General features: G+C 37.3%; 1 long non-coding RNA gene and 1 pseudogene across 7 annotated transcripts; both read left to right on the top strand.

Moving 5' to 3' along the window:
- Positions 1-7,043: 7,043 nt before the first annotated feature.
- LOC110765992 (uncharacterized) lies at positions 7,044-14,140 on the top strand. 7 transcript variants are annotated; one of them, XR_002528074.2, is made up of 4 exons: positions 7,048-7,206; positions 12,148-12,246; positions 12,479-12,552; positions 12,653-14,140. It is a non-coding gene; the product is annotated as an uncharacterized LOC110765992 (long non-coding RNA). The 7 variants fall into 7 exon arrangements; XR_002528078.2 differs by having other exon boundaries at positions 7,044-7,206; positions 12,148-12,883; positions 13,018-14,140; XR_002528073.2 differs by having other exon boundaries at positions 7,045-7,206; positions 12,148-12,552.
- Positions 10,434-10,576, top strand: LOC148296521 (5.8S ribosomal RNA; annotated as a pseudogene).
- Positions 14,141-17,464: the final 3,324 nt, after the last annotated feature.

Genomic DNA, 17,464 nt, shown 5'->3' with positions numbered 1-17,464 from the left:
TCAAAGGTTTCTTGAAAAAAATATTATTCATTTCAATACCGATTTACGCACGATTTGTACCAAATCCTTGATGCTCTAGAGTTATACATTAATAGATCAATTTAAAGTTACAAAAATTTATAAATTTTGAGCCCTTATTTATATTATATTGGCATTTTTTAGGTTTATATAATAGAAAATGTACATATCAATTATGTAAAACAAAAAATAAAAACAGCAATAAACTACTACTCTATAACAAAACAATGTAGATATCAATGATGTCAGCAAAAACAAAAACTGCAAACAAAAACAAAAACCAATTTAGAAACTACAATAATTTGTATTTTTAAGTTATTCTAATATTGGCATTTTTAGGCTTATATAATAGAAACTACAATGCCGTTTGTATTTTTATGTTGCTCTTATATTGGTATTTTTTAGTTTTATAAAATAGAAATTGCAATGCATTTTGTATTTTTATGTTACTATTTGTTTCCCTCTTTTCGGACGGTAAGCCAATGGAAGGAGTTTTTGGTCCTTCTTCTCTTGAGATGCGTAGGCGTGCCACCACCAAACCACTTGATGGCTTGGATGGAGAGATTGTGTGAGTGTGTTTGCGCTTCTGACTTCTTAATCAAACGATTGATCGACCAAGCAAGGAACCTCCTCTTGGCCTAGGTTCTTTTTCTTCCTTGAGGTCAAGGATGATTGAGCTTTGTATGACTATTTTTAGGATTTTTGTGATAAGTGTAGTGAATGTAAATGCAGGGAATGAAATGACAAAAATATAAATGCGATTAAATAGATTAAAGCGATAAAGACTTGAATTAAATCCGAATGTAAAGACAATTGAAATTAAATTGCAAGAAAGTAAGCTTACACTAGAAAAACGAAGAACTCGGATAATCTGAATAGCTTGAAAGATAAAATCCTAGACTATGAATTGAAAAGTACAGGATAAAGAGATAGATTTTGGGTGTTCAGTTGGCGGTCCTCTTCTCTTCTTTTGACGACCAATTTATAGAGCTTCCTTCAGCTCATGGGTTTGGCCATTAAATGGCCTCAACTAACTTTCATTGAAAATCCTCCCGATGTTAATGCCTTCCGGAGCTCTATGCACGAACCACCCGATGTCTTGGAAGTCTTCCCAACATTAATGCCTTCCGGAGCTCTAGGCGTGAACATCCTGACAATTTGTTTCTCTCACACCCTTGCTCAAACACCTTGGAGAACTCAATCTACCCTTGGTTTTTCATGAACTCACTAGCTTCCAGCTACTTCACCTCTCTCTCATAGCTGCACTTTTGCCTCTATCTTTGCTTAGCTATATCTTCGACTGAAGATGAGAACATCTTGAAACAAGTCCTCAAATATGTTTCCTGCAGGTTGTTCTCTCCTTGGCCAATCAAAGGCAACTTAAAACAAAAGCCCTGTATGGAAAAACACCCAAGGAACCCAAAGAGAGAGGTTAAAAACATGTAGACAAAATAGCACAGCGGAAACTAGACGGCCGGTTGCTTTTCTTCAATTCCTTGTATCTTTTAGTTGAGCCAACTTCCTCCAACAGATCTTTCCATCCAACCAAGGATTTTTCCACTCAACCAAGGATCCTTAAATTCGACCGAGGATTTTTTAGTTCGACCGAGGATTTTTCCAAATAATTGGTGGGTGGGTCTAATAATACCAATCATGACATATATATATATATATATATATATATATATATATATATATATATATGATAGTTTTTGTTGGCCAACTAATTCAAACCGTGGGGCCTATTCATTATATATATATATAATGAATTGCAAACACTAAAGCTTCCTTCCATCTTTCTGACACTTTCTCCCCACATATAGTTTTATATTACAAAAGTTGCACTCCTCCACCTTGTTGAGCATCTTTCCTCAACTTTTTGTAGAGAAATCCCATGCCCCATTCATCAATTGCATCTGCTCAACTCCAACTCCAACTTCTCCATAGCTGTAACACGCCAAATTCTTTATCATACTTAAATTTAAACTGATAACAACAGGCCAATTGATGGCCTTTGAATTATTTTCAGATTTTAATGCATTTTTTCCTCTCACAGCCATGGTCTGCATACACACACACACAAATGGCAATAGGCCAATTAGTGGCCTCTCAGTCATCTTCAGCAAATTCTCACGCCATTTTTGTTCTGCACACACACACACACACACACACACATATATATATATATATATATATATATATATATATATAAAACTTAAACAAATGGCAATAGGCCAATTGATGGCCTTTGAGTCATCTTCAGCAAATTATAGATATGAATGAATTCTACCATGCCATGCAAACATTGCCCCTTCCAGAAAGGTAAACTCAAAGTACTCATTCCATTCAGAGAGCAATTTTAATGAATTGGTTTGGGTGTTTCCCAATGTTGTGTAAAACCACAGTGGTCAGAGCCCACTAACTCTGCCTTTTGCATGCTGCTGAGTGCCGCATGGACCAAATGTTTGAATATGCTGTGGCTCAAAACCAATGACAATATTATATTATAGATAGATAGCTGATGTTACTGGGCGAATGGTGTTGGGCGTGTGGATGCGGACCACACGATGGCTATACATCATTGATAAATATTGTTTGAGTGCCCCAACTGTAGCCATAATTGAAAAAGCCACGCCATCATATACTGGGATATTTCTGGATATAAAGGCAACTCATTGAGTGCATTTATATAAATACATTAGTTGAGGCTAACAAACCATTCTATCAGATGCAACTTGATCTGATGTGCCTTCTGCATGAATAGATATGAATAAATATATATTGGTGCACCATATTGTTGAAAGCATTCTTATGGGTTGTAATTAATTGCTGTGAATTTTCAACCACACTCAAACACTATTATATTGGTAGTTTTAGGATTATAGAATATAACCTTTACACATATATTCACTACAAGAAAAACACACTTAGTTGGCAGATAAAAAGCGTCAACATAACCATCTCTTGACTGGTCAAGAAGAGTCAAGAGTGCCAGTGTCAATAAAAGGTACCCTCAAACTTGACGCTTATTAGCCGTCAAGGAATAGTGTGCGTCGACAACTAAAAAGCGTCACAAACCAATCGAAAAACTCTCAGTGAACCCTTATACCCATCAAGAATTATAATTCCTGACACTTAAGTGTTCTTTGTTGACGCCTTTTAGACGTTAAAAACAATATTAATAATATTAAAAAATAAAAAATAAAAAAGCATCCTGGACAATTAAAAATAAATAATATCAAAATAACAAATTGAAACTCAACATCCACTAAATAGAGCAATTAGATACAAATATTAACGATCTAGACAAATTATATTGAAACTACTTTGCAAATTACATTCAAAACTTAACATACTGAAATTAACAAGTTAATTGTCACATATTATACGGAACTTGTCACTTGGAAGCTTTAGTTTCCTTATCACTTTATGTACCTAAGTCCGCCTTTGTTGTTTGAGAGCCTCCCTAATCAGCCCGCCGTTGTAGTTTGAGTCTCCCTAATCACACTAATTTTAGAAAATAGAAATTGCAACGCAATGTGTATTTTTAGGCTTGTAAAATAGAATCAACAATGTAGTGTCCATTTTTTACTCTTATATTAGTATTTTTAGAAACTGCGCACAATGTGTAATTTTTTTTTTGTGTTTATCTTTATATAAATAAAAAAACTTTAATCAATGAACAACTATTTAAGTTATCCAATTTGATAATAGAAAATGATCATTTGTGTAGACGAAAAAAAAAATATTTAAGTTGATGGTCGAGAATATAATATAAATACTAGAAAAACTAAACATCTATATATATAAAGGCAGAAGGCCTTAATAAGAATAAAGTAAAGCCTAGCTTTGTGTGGTTAAGTGCCACCTTCTGTAAAGTTGAGGTCATGGGTTCATGTCCTATAAGTTGCATATTATTATTTTTTAATTAACTTAAATGAAAATGGTGTCACATGACATTATGTGGTGGGGGATGGTCGGAGATGGTGGTCAGTGGGTGGCGCAGCTAATGGTGGCAGGGGACGACCGAGGTCCGGGTTGGGGTTTATAGGGGTGCAAAAAAAAAAATTGAAGGGAAAATGGAAAGAAAATAGGCCACTTACCATATGTTTACTATTAAAGTTTTTATTTATTACTATATACTAATTTTTCTTTTTAGGGGAATTTAATTGTACAAAAGATACAATTACCCAAAATATATATTTGTTAATAGCTTAAAGTCATGCGAAGCGTGAGTGATAAATGCCTCTCGCCTCTCGCACACATGATTCTATATTCTACTGGGACCTTGTATACAGTCTTTTAAAGTTAAATTTGTCGGGAAAATAGGACTTAATTGGTTTATCTTAGTAGCACATAAAATTAAAAAATAAATAATGCAATTCAGATTAAATTGAATGCCTACACACAGATAAGCAAAACATAATGTCTAATGCAAGTAAGTGTTTGCGGTAGAAAAACTCGAAACCGGTCAAGACTCGTGGTTTACTAAATCTTATCACTTAAGATACGATGATCAGATCACGGCCTTAAGAAAGGGGCACTCCAAATCCAAAGAACAAGTAAACTATGAATTAGAAAATATAGAGTACCTAAAGATAAAAGTACCATGTGTAGTCAAGTAAGACTCTGGTTTAGTAAAATTGAAAGGCGCCTTTTTACAAAATGTATTTTTAATTTGTCCAATGTATCAACAACTCGGTCACAATCTCTACATTCTAGTTCTAAAACAAGGTAAGAGGTGTGACTGTTGTATTCTTAGAAGAGCCACTTCATAGTGTCGAGATGGACAATGACAGTTTGGTTTCAAAGATACGCGACTGAAAATGCACAAAACCCATGGAAGCTAAATTTTCATTCATTTAGATCGTATGTACAACACAATTTTAAAAAAAAATATTTAATTCACTAACACATCTAATGGATGACTGAGAGTATAAATCATTAACTAGTCTTTCCCTCACCATTTGGGTAACCCAACAGCTTTTATTGTAATATGTAGTATTTAGTGCGAGTTCAATTTTCCTCCCAAACCTTAGCCCCCTCTCTCCCCAAAAACCCTTTAGAGAGGGGGGAGGAAGCTACTGTTCTTCCTACCCTCTCCCCTCTTATCTTCCTCCCTCTCTTCTCCCCTCATTTTCAGAGACAAAAGGTTTTTCCTATCTGTCTTCGTTTTATTATGATTTTCCTCCAACCATCACAGGTGGCTGCGTCTCGACATCGGATCTCCACCTACGTTTCAGCGTCGGATCTCTGCCACCATCCTTTTGGCAGTTTCTTTATGTTTGGAATAAGTCACAGAGACTCTTTGGATTCTCTGTGTAGTTTTCACCTCTCCTTTGTCAGAGCTTTTCATCTCTCCTTTGTGAGAGTTTTATTTGTATTGTAAGAAAAAGAAAAAAGAAAAAAGAGTGAGTTCAATTTTCTTATGCCCAATTTCCCTGCGCCCTCCTATTTATTTTTAAATATTTTTCCACCTGTTTTCATACTAAACAGAGATATAACAACGGTTAAATCCAATTGAATAATGACACAAATATTGAAAAGAAAACTTTTTTTTTTCTTTCTCTATGCACTCTTCTGTTAGCAACCCCAAACCAGTCAATCCCGTCAGTCACTCACCCAGTCGGGGACAACCCCCTGCCTTCCCGCGGCTGGCAAAGCCTCTTTTTTTCTACCTCTGTCCCCCTTCTCTCTCCCTTGATTTCTCTGATTTCTTCTCGATCTCCCTCTCTCTTTCAAAGAAGAAATCAGAAGAGCATGTTTTAATCTTGTTTGTGGATCCATATAAAACAATATGCAAAGCTTAAACTTCGTATGATTTTGAACAGATTGGGGGATGTTGATTTTCGATACGAAGAAGAATGACTTCGTATGATTTTGAACAAATCTAGGTTCATATTTGGGATTCACTCTCTAATTGGCCCGAGTGACTTCTATAACCATTTTGAAATAAATCTGGATCTAGCATCAAGGGGGAGAACGAGAGATACAAAAAGGGAAGGGAAACAGAGAGAAGGGGCTTGCCGACGATAAGGAGGAGAGGGGTTGTGTTGCGCCGACGGGGTGGGGTTGTTGACACAATTGGGTGGGCTTGAGTTCTGATGGCAGGAATTCTAATATATTTAATTATCTATTTATATAAAGCAAAAGGCAGATAATGGTAAAACATTCAAAATACCAAAAAATGCCATTGGCTAATGGAAACATTAAGAATTGAAATTATTAATTAAATGAGGATAATATTCAAAATACCAAAAAATGCCCTTGGTTAATGGAAACATTAAGAATTGAAATTATTAATTAAATGAGGATAGTATGGTAAATTCACATTTTTTTATATTAAAAAAATTAAAATTAAAAGAAAAATCAAATAATGGATCCTATTTTTATGGAACACAACTATCCATTATCTTTTTTAATTCTAAAATAATTTTTTTTTTTTTAAAAGCTTCTCGCAGGCGCTGAAGCGCGTGCGGAGAGACTAGTTTTAATTTAAAAAAGGGCTAAAAAGGAGTTAATAGAATTAACTCCTGTTAAGTTGTGTGCCGCATGTCACAAAACTAAGGAGGAAACAAAGGACGCAGGGAATTTGATAATAGGAAAATTGTATATACAACACAATTTTAAAACAAAAATATTTAATTCACTAACATATCTAATGGATGACTGAGATTATAAGTCATTAACTAGTCTTTTCCTCGCCATTTGGCCAACCCAATAGCTTTTATTTGGAGCATCTCAAAGCAAGATGTCAAATACAAAATATTAAATTTGAATGACTTGTGGGGCAATTTGACACATAGTAAAAAATTTAACTCCACTCAAAATGACAAATTTCATATTATTTTATTATATTTTTAAAATTAAACAGGACCTATATGATGCCTAATTCATGTAGAATTTGAATAGATCAGGAATGTCCACATGGCAATTTGCTGATTAACTTTTCCTAGTGGTAAATTCAGGGTAAAGTCGTGAGTTCCTAGGAATCCTTCTAAACTTGGGAATTAAGAAACCCTACACTCTTCTAAGGCCCATATATAAACCGAGGCAAAGAGAAGCGGAACAGACGAAACAGAGGAGCACAAAACCAGAAGAAGAGATTCAGTTACCAAGACTCTCAAAACATAAACAAGGAGAGAGAGCGAGAGACTGCACCACGATTTCTAGTTTCTACTTTACCAGGTATTTTTATTCTTTCCAAGTTATATTTGTACCACTATTTCTTCTTCATATGTTTTTTTTAGATGTGAAATATAGTTTTTATTTTGCTGTCAACGTTTGTGATACTCTTGCATTATAAATTTGAAAAGGTATAGTTTTTCTTCTGTTTCGTATCATAAATCACTTATTTAATCTTGGGTTTCAAACCAAAAGTGGTTTGTTTCTTCTGGATTTTCGTATATGACTCTGCTTGTGACCGGTAATTTTGGGGTTTAAAATATATCATTGTGACCGGTAAATATTATAATATTGATGAAGGTTTTTAACAAATCCGTAAGTTTAGGTCTTCACTTGACTTGAGAATCGTCTCTCTGATCTGAACTGTCTAATTGTATCGGACTCAGGTCAAGGGTTATCTTTACAAACTATTAGGGAAATAAAAAATAATTGGTAATCTATGTATCTTGATATTTTTGTGGTTCAAAATCTATGTAAATTGAGCACTCATAAAGAATAATTAATGAGAGGTTGCCTCTCAATTAAGAAAGAGGAATTTGTTTCCTTGTGGACCTTGGTTTCCAATTGTTCATTTGGAGAGAGCACTTTAATTACTTTGCTTGGAAGTAAAATTTTCAATTACGCGTTCTACCAGTTATGGTGTATTATTATTTTTTGGTCGAAAGCAGTTATGGTGTATATGCAATGCTTTTTAGATTAGCATAGTTGATGTTGGGTCCGTTGCCACTTTTTACTTTCTATGTAGGCGTTCCTGCAATACTTTTGAATCTTAGCTCTTTATGGACAAAACACTAGAGATACGAAAAGTCGGCCTTCTTCCCAACAAAAAGAGGACGAGAGTTGATGATAGAGATGGAATCATTCATAATGTCAAGGAGGCTTTGGATGAATATCGAGAGACATTAGCTAAGCTCCGTCAAAAACATGGTAGTGAAGCCAACAAACGAGATTGTTGGAGGCCTGATATTGAAGCAGTAATGCGTCTGAGAAAAGAAGGAAAATTGGTTAACATGAGGAAACAATTAGGACCGATTCTAGGAGTTGAGGTTGGTGACGAGTTTCGTAACAGGGCTGAACTAATTGTTGTTGGCCTTCATCATAACTTTCGGCGTGGTATTGAGTATATGAAGAAGGATGGGAAAATTTTGGCAACAAGCATTGTTAATTCTGGCCGTTACGCTAACCATGTAGGATCTCCTGATATCTTGATTTATTCAGGTGAAGGTGGAAATCCTAGGGTTGAATGTAAAAAGCCAAAGGATCAAACACTTGAACGTGGAAACCTTGCACTAAAGAATAGCATGGAAGTACGAACTCATGTAAGGGTAATTCGCGCCGTTAAACATTTTGAAGTGGGTACACGTGCTAAGAAACGTTCTTTCACAACTTATGTTTACGATGGTCTCTACAAAGTCGAGCATTTTTGGCAAGAAAGAGGGGAATTCGACAAACTTGTGTTTAAATCTTTGTTGAAAAGGATACCAAGGCAACCAATAATCACATGGGAAAAAGTTTCAGAACAGTCGAAAAAGCCTATGATGTCGAAGGATATTGTTTGTAAAAATGATATCTCTGAAGGGAAAGAGACGATGCCTATTCGTGTGGTCAATGCAATAGATAGTGAGAGTCATCCAGCTTTCAATTACACGCGCTACGTGATTTATCCAAATTTCTTCAAGGCAACAAAACAAAGGGGTTGCGATTGCCTTCATGGATGCTTAGAATGCAAGTCATGTCCTTGTGTAATGAACACTGGAGGGGGTTTTTCATACAACAACACAATAACAGATAGGAAATCCCTTATTTACGACTGCGGTACTATGTGTAAGTCCTCTTCTTGCAAAAATAGAATTTGTCAACGTGGGATTCAGTTTAAACTTGAAGTCTTTAGGACTAAATCAAAAGGATGGGGTGTCAGATCACGATCATATATTCCACGTGGAAGTTTCATATGTGAGTACGTAGGAGAAATTCTTCAAGAGAAAGAAGTTAAACAAAGAAGGGGGAGTGACGAGTATTTCTTTTGGACAAAGGGTAAATTTGTTGACCATGCTTTTCGAGATGCTTCTCAACATGTCTCTTTTCCTATGTTACCAAATTTCTTCGGAGACGGTTTTGTCATTGATGCCACACAACATGGGAATGTGGGAAGATTTGTCAATCATAGTTGTTCTCCTAATTTGACTGCCCAAAGTGTCCTTTATGATCATGACGATGTGAGAATCCCACACATGATGTTATTCGCTAAGAAGAGCATTCCACCTAACCAAGAGCTAACTTATGATTATAGTTCTAGAGTAGGTAAGATTGCACCATAAGATGGCAATTTCAGGATGAAAGTTTGTTATCATGGTGGGATGTTGCGAAGACTCGTATTATTGGAAGAAATTTATGTGTATATTTATATATTTATATTTTATATATATAAGGAGTGCTCAGGCGCTAAACGATTAGTAATAAGTTAATGAGGCGAACTACTGGTTTGGGCCCACTCGACAATGTCATATCTTCTTCAGCATAAGTGTTTTCTATAGAAGTAGTCCCAACGGGCCCTTAGAGCCTGTTTGGGATTGCTGTCAATGTTTGGTAAATAATATTTTTAAAGTGGTGTTAGTATAAAATGCAATGTCAAAACTGTTTGGTAAATTTTAATGTAAAACTATTGTAATTGTGGATAATGAATTAACTAGATATGATGTTTGGCTCTATTTCTCATCATATCATGGTTATAGGAATTTACTCTTATAACTACGATATGACACACCCTTATTCGGAAATGCTCTTAAATTCTGGATTAAGGGGTGACATGTGGGTGGTAGAAGTGAGTGGTGGTGGTGAAAGTCGTGGTGGTGACAGAGGAGGGGTGAAGGAGGTGGTGGTGGTGGTGGTGGTGGTGGTGAAGGTGGAGGTTGTGGTGGTGGTGGGGATGAAGGTGGAGGTGAGGTGGGGGTGATGGTGGTGGAGGATATGGTGGTGGTATTGGTGATGGAGGTGGAGGTGATGGTTGTGGTGGTAGACAATGTCATTTTTAAAAATTAATTATGGTATTATGGGAACTGAAAAATATTCATTAAAGGCTATTCTCCCCTTCTTTTGATAGCAGCTTTCAAAAGCAACCTAGAGGATCTTTTAAAAGAATTGCGCCAAGGAACTTGAATGAGAGAGCACATCCTTGTTGCCCCTGAAACAGTGTGTTCGGATGGCGTCGTCATCTCCAAATATGTCAAAATGACTCTCGGCAACGAATATCTTGGCTCTCGCATCGATGAACATAGCGAAATGCAATACTTGCAGAATCCCTTGAACCATCAAGTCTTTGAACTCAAGTTGCGCTCGAAGCCATTAGGCTGAGGGCACGCCTACCTAGGCGTCACACGTCGTTACCCCCACTACTCCCTCGAATTGCGGGGGCGGATGATGGCTTTTTATACGCTCCGTTGCGCAGTTGACATAAATACAAAGTCCTCAGCGACACACGCCACGATACAATTAGTGGTTGTGAAATCTCAGTTGCCTGTCGTGTGCGATCATCGAGCATCGAGGGCTCGAAAAAAATGCTTGGCTCTAGCTTAGTTTTTAACACGACCCCAGGTCAGGCAGAGTTACCTGCTAAATTTAAGCATATCAATAAGCGAAGGAAAAAAAACTTACGTTGATTCTCGTAGAATTGGGCGCCTATGGTGTCCGAATTGTAGTTTGGAGAAGCGTCCTCAACGGCGGAACGGGCCCAAGTCCACTAGAAGGTGGCCCTGGCAGGGTGAGAGCCCTGTTGTGCCCGGACTATGTTGCATTATGAGGCGCTGTCGGTGAGTCGGGTTGTTTGGGAATGCAGCCCTAATCGGGCGGTAAATTCTGTCCATGGCTAAATCTCGGTGAGTGGTCGATAGCAAACAAGTACTGGGAGGGAAAGATGAAAAAGACTTTGAAAAGCAAGTCAAAGAGTACTTCAAATTGTCGGGAGGGAAGCGGATGGGGGCCAACGATATGCCCCGATCGGATGTGGAACAGTCACAAGCCGGTTCGCCAATCGGCTTAGGACGTTGACTGATACGGATTGCAACAGTGGCGGCGGCCAAAGCTCAAGCTATTGATATGCCCGTGGAGACTTCGTCGACGCTATCGTGGTTGCCAGCATGCACTGTCTTGGCATGCCTTGGCATCTGCGTGCTCCTAGCATCCGCCTTTGGGCTTTCCATTTGGCCCGTCTTGAAACACGGACCAAGGAGTCTGACATGTGTGCGAGTCAACCGGCGATTAAACCCGTAAGGCATAAGGAAGCTGACTAGTGAGATCCCTTTGAGGGTTGCACTGCTGACCGACCATGATCTTTTAAGAAGGGTTCGTGTGAGAGCATGCCTATCGGTACCCGAAAGATGGTGAACTATGCCCGAGCGCGGTGAAGCCAGAGGAAACTCTGGTGGAGGCTCGTGGAGATACTGACGTGCAAATCGTTTGTCTGACTTGGGTATAGGGGCGAAAGATTAATCGAACCGTCTAGTAGCTGGTTCCCTCCGAAGTTTCCCTCAGGATAGCTAGAGCCCATGAATAAGTTCTATCGGGTAAAGCCAATTATTAGAGGCATCAGGGGGCGCAATGCCCTCGACCTATTCTCAAACTTTAAATTGGTAGGATGGTGCGGTTGCTTTGTTGAGCCGCGTCATGGAATCAACAGCGCCATGTGGGCCATTTTATAGTTCTCTTCTAGATCATGCATTTTCAAAAGTTACATAAAAGTTTTAGTTCAGTTAGGTGTCAAATTAAGAACTAGCTGTGTGTAAATTTATCATTTGAACTTTATCTTTGAGTTTATCATCAGTAGAAGCTTTTTATGTGTAAAAGAAAGGTGATGTTATCTTTTATACTGCATAGCTTGTATTGTGGAACATGGTTCTCCCATTTTTGACTTAAATTTTTATTACTCGGTAATGCTCCTGCTTGATGCAGGTGATTCAAGTGGCACTACCATCACAGAAGCTCCTCTTCCACAAACCATCTGGAGTTGCACCTAATCTCATCGAAGGAAACTCTTTTTAGCAAATGGAGGTACGCTCTAGTGCTATAGTTTGGATGGACGTTTTTTGAAATTTTGGTGTTTTTTGAAATTTTGGTAATCTAGAAGCATGCAGTTTCTGCAGACAAATATTAGTTCCATACGCGCATATGTTTTTCGTTTTAGTTTTGGGTTAAAATCTTTCTTTTCTTTTAAACAATTTTACTAGACGTATTTTTTTCGCTGTTATGCCTGATCATCTCTGATCATTTTATCAAAGATTAGACAATGGAATGATAGATGTAAAAGGCCAATGGAAGTCTGAGGAATATGAACTGAAAAAGTTCAAGTTTGCTTTGGTGAGTGTGTGTAGAGTCTGCCCCATATTCTAATTATTTACTTATTTCTGTTTACACAAATTTAATGAGCATTTCATCAGATGGTTTTCTGTTTTTCCAGACATATCCTCCTCAGATACGTATAAGATATGCTTGGGGACAACCCTATACTTCAGTTATATGGTTTGGGGAAAATAAATATCTAAAATTTCCCAGAATCTGTTATGAGAAACCCTCTTAATTGGAGGCCTGTTATTTTGTAAAATTCCGCAACCAGAACCCTTCGAGCCAACCAAACGGGTCTTACTGATGGGTTTCAGTTATGCTCCTTTTTATTGTTGGAATTTTGCAGGTATGTACTTAAAAGCTTAATGATCTGTTGCTGTGTTATATTTCAGTCTAGTGATAAATGCAGGGGTATTTTGAGAATAAGGTGGAATTGTTTGGGGCTGTTGAAAATAACAACCAAATTTGATGCTTGCGAAGAGGTTGCGGCCGAAATCTTGGAGTTTTCGTGGCCGGGCTGCACTGGAAGTTGCGGTTGGTTTTTTATTCTATTGAGGCAAAGGTCACGGCTTGGTGTTGTTACTTGGAGTTCCAAGATGGAGCAGATGGGGTTTTGTTTAGGCTGGGGCAGATTTGCATGCTTGAATGTGGCTGAAGGCTTCCAAGTACGGTGTAATATAATATAATATAATATAATATATATATATATATATATATATATATATATATTAGAAAGTGAATACGAACGTGTAACCAAGCTGGAATTCAACCTTCATCATTGCATACTTTTATATATATATATATATATATATATATATGTAATAAGTTGGTTGAAGAAAAATTGGCTGAAGAAAAGTGGGCTGAAGAAAATAATAGGAAGAATTCATAGAGGCGGATTCTAGGTGGCCGAGTGTTTTCTCAAAAAGTGGCCAAGGTGTTTTCTTTTGCAAGAATGATTGGGCATATCTTTAAAGTTGGTCGAACACTACTCTTGCAAAGAAAAAGTTGGGCTAAAGTGATTGGGCATATCATATTGATATATTCATTTATATATATATATATATATATATATATATAAATGGGTGGATGCATGCATGAATACGGCCAAAGTTTGGAGTTCTTTGGAATTGATATGGCCAAAAAGTTTTTGTAAAGCAAATTGCAAAGGTGCGGCGGGGCACGGCTGAAATTACTAGGATAGTTCGGCGGGATTTTTGTACAAGTTGCGGCCGGATTTTTTGGTTTGGAGCAAACACAGTTTTGGAGAATGGCGGCCGGGGTATTTGGTTCCTTTGCAAACCGGGCTGGAAGGGTTTTGAGTTGGGAATTAATTGACTTATTATATATATATATAGTGAATGAACGTGTGGAGGTGGGATAATCCACCCAGGCACCTTGGAGAAATCGACCGGGCTAGGAGCTGGAAAAATGCGGCCGAGTTCTTGGGCAAAGATGTGGCGGCCGAGTCTTTTAGTTTGGAATACTAGAATTGTTGTGGCTGGAGGGTTTTTGCTTGAGCCCTCCTTATCCTACTTCATGATAGTATAATATGTATATGTATATAAATAAGGGAATGAAGACATGCGGCCAGATTGGAAAGCTTGAGCCTTCCTCATCCTTATGCTATTATTATATATATATATATAATGAGTAGTGAAAGCATTCAAAGTTGGATGTTTGGCCGAAAGCTTCTTTGTCTTTGTCTTGCTCTTATATATATATATATATGTAATGGAGGAATTTGCTTTCCAAGATTTGACAAACAAATGGCTATAGAATAATAGTAATATATTACTTTGATAATATAATTATTCATATGGGAGGCATCCACTCATCGTTTGGGCGGAAGACATCTGTTCATCATGCGGCCGACAAGGTATGGCCATATAAACAAAAAATAGAGAATTCCTTTGCCAACAGGTTCTCAACCAAGGTTAGAATTTCCAAATATTTGGAGAATTCATCATGCGGCCGATATCAAATATTTGGAGTTCACATGCCACTTAATGTTGGTGGGAGTCTTCATCAAGTCCAAAGCCCAGCCTACAAGTTCCAGCAGATGTTTTCCTACAAGTGGCGGAGTTTAAAGATAGGAAGACATTAATATTGGGAAGATTTCCAAGACATCGGGCAGTTCGTGCCTAGAGCTCCCGAAAGCATTAATATTGGGAAGATTTCCAAGGCAGAGTTAGTTGAATGACCAAACCCATGAGCTGAGGAGCTCTATAAATAGAACATCAGATGAAGAAAGAAGGACCGCCAACTGAACACACAAAATCTATCTTTTCATCCTGTACTTTTCAATTCATAGTCTAGGATTTTATCTTTTCAAGCTTTTCAGATTATCCAAGTTCTTCATTTTCCTACTGTAAGCTTTACATTCTTGCAATTTAATTTCAATTGTCTTTACATTCAAGTTTAATTCAAGTCTTTATCGCTTTAATCTACTTAATCGCATTTACATTTCTGTCATTTCGTTTACTGCATTTACATTCATTGCACTTATCACAAAAATCCTAAAAATAGTCATACAAATATCAATCATCCTTGACCTCAAGGAGGAAAAAGAACCTAGGCCAAGAGGAGGTTCCTTGCTTGGTCGATCAATCGTTTGATTAAGAAGTCAGAAGCGCAAACACACTCACACAATCTTTCCATCCAAGCCATCAAGTGGTTTGGTGGTGGCACGCCTACGCATCTCAAGAGAAGAAGGACCAAAAACTCCTTCCATCAGCCTACCCGGCCGAAAAGAGGGAAACAGGAATATTAAGATATGAAGAATTAGATGGGTAACAAAATTGGAAGCTAGAGTTATTAGTTTAGACATTCAAATTAAACCAGGTGCAGCACTATAGCATGGGCAATGTTTTTGTGTTCTTTGATCGGTTGGATTGAGCATTTGGGGTCAGTTGTGTGTTGCGTTAGTTGGATCCGTTGTAGTTAGATTCATAGATGTGATTGGGCAACTTTGTTCAGAAAAAGAATATAATAATTTTTCGACAAAAAAAAAAGAATATAATATTTTATAACATGGTAATAATTTATCTAGAGTTTTTTCTTTCTTTTTTAAATGGACGTTAACTAGAAAGAACTAATTCTTGCAGCCTGCCTGAAGTTATCTATATTCATGAGAAAAAAAAAATTATAAAATCGGAAGTCATCATGATGAGAGGTGAAAGTATAGTTCCCAAAGTTGTTCTTAACCTAGTGGTATTTCTTCTCCCAATATTAGAAAAAGGTCTTATTTTGAATTCTTCACTCACTTTAAATTAATGCACATAAATAATGGCTTGGTGAAGGGGAATGCAGCACTCAGGAGGACCACAATAAAATCTGGAGGAGTATCTGGTGTCTGAAGGTACCTCTCAAGATTCTACTTTCATTTGGAAGCAGTTTGGTATGCTTGTCCGTTGCAAGTTGACACTAGCAGATTAGAGGCGTATGTACTGGTGGAGGCTTTGTGTATTTTGGGTTTTGAGGGAGGAGCAGATGGGTTTGAAAGTGATCGGTGGGTGGGGAGGGAAGGGAAGAGAAAGAAGGCGAACAAGAGAGAAAGAGGGAGAGAGAATGAAGAGGGTACAAGAGGCCCTGCCCACAAGGTGTGCGAGCTGCGTGACGGCACAGGGTGTGTGGGTTGGGCGACGACATAGGGCCCCAAAAAAATAGGGTCTCCTACAAAACGTTTTAGCTCAAGAGTTATAGTAGCAAAAAAAGGCATTTTATGTAACCCATACTTTTTGGGCTTTATTCTAAAACTTTTTGGGCATTTTTCTTTACTTTTCATTTAGTGGGCCTCTTTTACATAAACTAACAAACTCAGCACTTAAGCTTGAAACATTCTATTTTAATTTTTGTTCAAACATAAAAGGCCTCAATTTTTATTTCTTCTCAGGGCCTCAAAAATCAATGGACCGACCTGAGAAGAAGTAGAGGTAGTTTAGGGGTTTAGGAATTTTTTTTTAATAATAATTTTTTCAAAATTGACTTTACATTAATTTAATTTAATTTTTTTGTACTATTTTTTGACACATTAGCACAAGCCATCAATTTAACTAAAGATCACTTGCCACATCATCAATTTAACTAAAGAACAAACGGTCAAACTAACTGAGGGTGTAAATTGTTCAAATTTAATAGGTTACGGTGTAAATTTATTACATTAAAACCTCATGGCCCATGCTAATAATGAGTCTGAGCCTAAAGGGTGTAAAATAAGGATCCATAGTCTCTGCATTTAGCTATCATGTATTTTGGTGCATTTCATAAAATCTGGTCCACTCCATTAATCTAGTGGTTCATATTATACCACATCAGATTAATAAGTTTTGGGCCTTTCTTTTCCGAACTGCCGTTTAATTCCGTTCTTCACTTACGAACTATGTTCTTTTATTTACACAAAACTCATAAATTTGCTTATGTTGAAACTGAAAAATAAATTAGACACAGAGGATGATGGAATCAGAAACAAAGAAAATAGTGTGCTCTCAGAAATTGAATCCAGTGAAACTTTGTTCTTTAGAGCTGGGTGTATAGGCCTGTATGTGATCTGTTGTACGGGGTTTGATGTTGGTTTGTTAGAGCTCTTTGCAATGACCCAGAGGCGCCACTTCCACCGCTAGCTTCTGTACGTATCCAAAGAGACATCGTTAAACTTGGGTGGAGGCTCACAGTCACAATCGTTGAAGTTCACAAAGAAGCACAAATCCGAAATTTTATATATTCCGTAGTTGAACTACAAAGGCAAACTCTTCATTGAAAATTCCACAAACCCATTCATCAGTTTATGCAATGTATACATAAAATTTCACAAACCCAATCACTAAAACTAATACCTCCCTAACATATAGAACAAAACCCTAGACATATGTAGATTACTGATCCATAAGTCATTAGAGAGATAATACCAAAAAAACCCATCTCAGATTGT

Source organism: Prunus avium, chromosome 2 (genome assembly GCF_965620075.1).
Source record: "Prunus avium chromosome 2, drPruAviu1.hap1.1, whole genome shotgun sequence".
NCBI classification, from domain to species: Eukaryota; Viridiplantae; Streptophyta; class Magnoliopsida; order Rosales; family Rosaceae; genus Prunus; species Prunus avium.
The sequence above is the reverse complement of the archived record's forward strand: the minus strand, read 5'-3'. Positions and strand labels throughout refer to the sequence as shown.